Source organism: Octopus sinensis, linkage group LG22 (assembly GCF_006345805.1).
Source record: "Octopus sinensis linkage group LG22, ASM634580v1, whole genome shotgun sequence".
Lineage (NCBI taxonomy): Eukaryota > Metazoa > Mollusca > Cephalopoda > Octopoda > Octopodidae > Octopus > Octopus sinensis.
In genome coordinates this window covers 14,719,830-14,724,829 of record NC_043018.1, presented here as the reverse complement: position 1 = coordinate 14,724,829, position 5,000 = coordinate 14,719,830, and the positions used below count along the sequence as shown (strand labels likewise).

Sequence of the window (5,000 nt, the reverse complement as noted above, 5' to 3'; positions counted from 1 at the left end):
TAATTTTGGGGTTGAAGGTAGGGTCGTATTTTCGCAAATATTAACTTTAAGTTCTTCATATCATTTCCTCCTCCTCCTCCTTCTTCTTCTTCTCATTGTTATTATTATTATTGTTGTTGTTGTCAAGGTTGCGAGCTGGCAGAATTGTCACTACCCTGGACGAAATGCTTAGCGGTATTTCGCCCGTAGCTACGTTCTGAGTTCAAATTCCGCTGAGGTCGACTTTGCCTTTCATCCTTTCGGAGTCGATAAATTAAGTACCAGTTGCGTACTGAGGTCGATCTAATCGACTGCCCACCCGTCCCCAAAAATTTCGGGCCTTGTGCCTATAGTAGAAAGGATTATAAATATTATTAAGGCGGTGAGCTGAGAGAATCTTTTTAGTATGCCAAGCAAAATGCTTGGCAGCATTTCGTCTGTCTTTACGTTCCGAGTTCAAACTCTGCCGAGATCGACTTAGCTTTTCATCCTTTCGGGGCCAATAGAGTAAGTACCAATCTAGCACTGGGATCGATGTAATCGACTTGCTCCCTCATCCGGAATTACTGGCCTTGTGCCAAAATTTGAAATCATTATTGTTGTTGTTGTTGTGTTGTTGTTGTTGTTGTGAAGGCGATGTACTGGCAGAATCGCTAGCCAGCCGTACAAAATGTAGAACAATATTTCTTTCGACCCTTTAACTTTTCAGTTTAAATTTCGTCGCGGTTCCCTTTGCTTTTTATCCTTCCGGAGTCAAGTGCTGGTGCCGATGTAATCGACCAACCCACTCCCTGCAAGAGTCAGGCTTTGTTGAGCCTAATAGATTAGAGAGAATTAGTTTCATTATCTGGTCTGTTTTCTGATATTTTGGGCATTCTGGGTTGTATTTGGTCTTGGTAAAAGAAAGACCCACCGCTAAATCGTCTGAAACATCTGAATAACCGTAGATCACACACACACATGTACGCATGCGCGAACACACAACCGGCGCGTTGCAGTTTTAATTAGAATTTATCCGAAAAAATAAAGCAGGTAATATATAAAGCAGACAAATATAAATTAAGAAAGTTTTAATTAAGTTAAACATGGTTTCATATTTAGTAGAATTGGTAATAGCTGTTTAACGGCAATATTTAATTATATAATATATATGACAGCCCAATTTCTCATGTATCGCCAGGAGACGTCAACAAATTATATATTCACTGCTTCCAGTCACTTAGCAACGACACCGTCTTTCTCTCCTCTCTTCTGAAGAGCTACAGCAAGAAACACTACACTTTCCACTACTCCCTGCAGTTGAACTTATTAACGTTCTATGAACTATTACTCTACTACTACTACTACTACTACTACTACTACTACTACTACAACTGCATATGCATCTGGTGCTGCTACTGCTGCTACTACTTACTACTACTACTACTACTACTACTACTACTACTACTACTACTACTACTACTACTACTACTGCATATGCATCTGGTGCTGCTACTACTTACTACTACTACTACTACTACTACTACTACTACTACTACTACTACTAAATCTGTTGCTACAACCACTGGTTATTATTATTATTATTATTGTTGTTGTTGTTGTTCTTGCTGTTTTTGCACAGTTTCTAACGCTGGAGATGTACTACGGTGCCAGCTGTTCACTACCAATGGACTAAAGTAACACCTGTTATTTTTCGAGCACCATCCGGAGTATTCGAGCGGTTCCAAGCAGTGCTGTTTTCTGCAAGTGCTCCACCCTTATTGCAGCTCCTATTTGTTTCATGTACTTCTCAAGGATTTTATTCATGGTTCCCGGGGCTCCGACAATTATAGTGTCGACAAGCACTCACAGCCCACTGTCAGTCGGATAATGCGGTCGGTGGAAGTTCCAAATTGGAGCTCTATAGGGGACTAGTGGCGGGAAAGAGTGACATGTTATTGAGGGAAAGTCTGGGAGTCGGAAGGGACAAATTAGCTAGTCTTTTCCAATGGACTTTCGGGCCGGGGCCTATGGACAATTTTCAGAAATCCCTGGCCTGGAAATGCTACCGAGGAGCTCTGCCAGTTCAAGACAAACTCTACGGGAATGGAATTACCGCCAGACGGACTTGCCCGAGATGTGCGCATCATTATCATAATAATATTATTGCATTCATTTAGCAGAATCGATAGAGCGGCGGACGAAATGCATTGTGGTAGTTATTGCGGCTCACTACCTCCTGAGTTCAAATCCTGCCGAGACGAGCTTTACTTTTCAGCCTCCCAGGCTTTATATATTAAAGTAACGTTCAAGTAATGGTATTGATACACTCGACAAACCCTTTCTTTAAAAATTGTCAGTGCTGTAACCACGTTAGAACTTAGGGCAAAAACGGTTGAGTAAAGTAGCTGTCTTCTAGATTCTAGCTATTTTTCTGTACCTTTTGAGTAGAAACCCCACTGATATCGACTTTACCTGTCTTTTCGTCGTTATGTACTTAATAATGTTAAGTACCAGTCAAGTACTGAAGCATTCCTCATCCAGTGGAGTCATTGAGAATTGAAATGGGGTGGACAAGTTGCTCTTTTAAATAAAATGTCTGATAGTGAAGTACAATTGGTTAGTAATTCTATCTTTGTGTTATTTAAGTACAGTTGAAGCACAGTTTCTTAGTGATTCTATTTCTGTGTGTTATTGAAGTACAGTTGAAGTACTATTGCGTACTGAGGCTACATGTGTCTAATATTAAAGAAATTATTGAGATGGAAGCCGATGCTACTTTGAAAATATTGCTTCATTTTTATTTTCTAATTTTGGAATCTTTTTAATTGTATTTCTGTCGATTCAAAAATAACCAAATTGATCACATGTTTATGCGAAAAGGGTTTTTTTTCTTTAGTAAGGATAAAACCGTAATGCAAAAGTCGTCCACAAGTAGAAGGTGATACACGACTTAATTTGACAAGTATCCGTCCCAGAATCAATCAGTGTATCAATAAACACCATTAATATTATTATAGATTTTATCTTTGTGTTCAATGTACTTTTCTAATTAAAAAAAAAGCGTCCAATGCCATGGCAAAAGTAGAAGAATTGATTGGATACAAACTTTATTATTTTTTAAATTTTTTTTCATTAAGTGGGATGGAGCCAAAAAATTCCTTAATACTTTATGGACGGGAGTGGATTTAAGTATTTGTCTATATCAGATAACATCTGATACAATAACAGACGATATCCCTAACCCCAAATTCATGACCCTGTACCAAAATTAAAAACCGTTACAAAAATAATAAATGGGCCTCGACGCCATATTTATGTAATGAAAAGGGGCTTTGATCGAAATTGTTTGTTTTCCACAATCTATGGATGCACATAAATTGCACATAATATCAGTTGTGTATCTTGAAGTTACTGACAATTTCAAGTTTTATAACACACCGACATACAGCCAACCCAATTGAAGTGGATCGATTTTCGGCCTGTGTCCTTGCAAGTGTCCATTTGTTCACCTTTATAACACAACGTCGCACAATTGAAAGACACCTGTATATAATGGGTCACTGCCAACTTTTTGGTATTTATTCTTTTGCCAGACACGGTTGAGTGGTTAAGAAATTCGCATTGCAGACATGAAGTCTTGGATTCGATTCCTCCGGATGACACCTTGAGCAAGTATCTTTTACCATAACTTCAGGTCCTTGTGAGTAGAAGTGGATCGATGAAAACAATGTGGAAACAATGTCGGTTGGATTTCACCAGTAATTTTTCAAGGTCCAACCCTCACACATATTGTGTCACACTGATTCGGGACGTAAATTGTATTATGGATGTTGATGTTCGTGGAATACTCAACCACTAAGGCATTAATTTAACAAGTGGGACATTCAGTTGATCGACCAACTCATCGTCGAAACTGATGGAGGATCCCGCATTCTTTCGGCCAAGAACAATAAATCCATTATGATTTGAACTGGCAACGTAGAGGTATGAATATAGAAGAAATGCAACTCTTAAACCATTCCTTAATAAATAATGGTATTTCTCGTATTAGTGCCAGTTCCCGCGTCTCCCCAGGAATTTTTTCTCATAGATTGAGTAAATGCTTTGTACCTCGTTCAATAAAGAAACTTTGCAAAGAAGTTTTTTTTTAGTTTTCCTGCTTAATTTTCGACTCAAGATGAATTCTTTGGTTTCACCCAAAACAACAAATAAAATTTCCAGAGTTTCTATTTCAGGCAACACTTATGTGGTCGTGCCTCATATGTATGCATGCATGTGTGTGTGTGTATGCATATATATATATATATGTATGTGTGCGTATGCGCATATGTGTAGGCATGTATTTATGCATGCATGAATGCGTATGTGTGTGTGTGTGTGTGTGCGTGTGTGTGTATATGTGTGTATGTATGCATGTATATATTGATAAGTGGATCACTGGATATTTGTATGTCTGTGTGTAATATACATATATATGTAAGGATATACATACATACACACACATATATATATATATACGTGCATAAATATATATTTATATATGTGTAATTATATATATATTATATATTTAATCAAAGTAATCGATTATATATATATGTATACATACATTATATATACATATATATATGCACATACATACATACATACCATACATACATACATACATACATACATACATGCATGCATACATACACACACACATACATACATACATACATACATACATGCATGCATACATACACACACACATACATACATACATACATACATACATACATACATACATACATACATACATACATACATACATACATATATACATACATACATATATACATACATACATACATACATACATACATTAGTCACATGTTCTGGTTTCACTTATTCATAAATATTCTTTTGTATGTTTTTGCTTCGGTGAGGCGTTCCCTATACAATACAGAAAGTTAAGTACGGAAACGCAGACCTACCAACCTAACTTCTTCTATACCAATGCCACTAGGTCGCTGCTAACTATACTATTGTCTAGTTGTTGT

General features: G+C 37.2%; 1 protein-coding gene across 2 annotated transcripts in view; it reads right to left on the bottom strand.

Moving 5' to 3' along the window:
• The window catches only part of LOC115223154 (homeobox protein Nkx-2.5), an 18,812-nt gene that overhangs the window by 8,432 nt on the left and 5,380 nt on the right, over positions 1–5,000 (bottom strand). Inside the window, exon 1 of one of the 2 annotated variants that reach the window (XM_036512155.1) lies at positions 4,935–5,000. This exon is cut by the window's right edge and continues 76 nt beyond it. The exons of the other annotated variant lie outside the window; for it this stretch is intronic. The gene's annotated coding sequence lies outside the window, so the exon portion shown is untranslated. The remainder of the gene's footprint in view (positions 1–4,934) is intronic. 2 annotated transcript variants of the gene reach the window in all.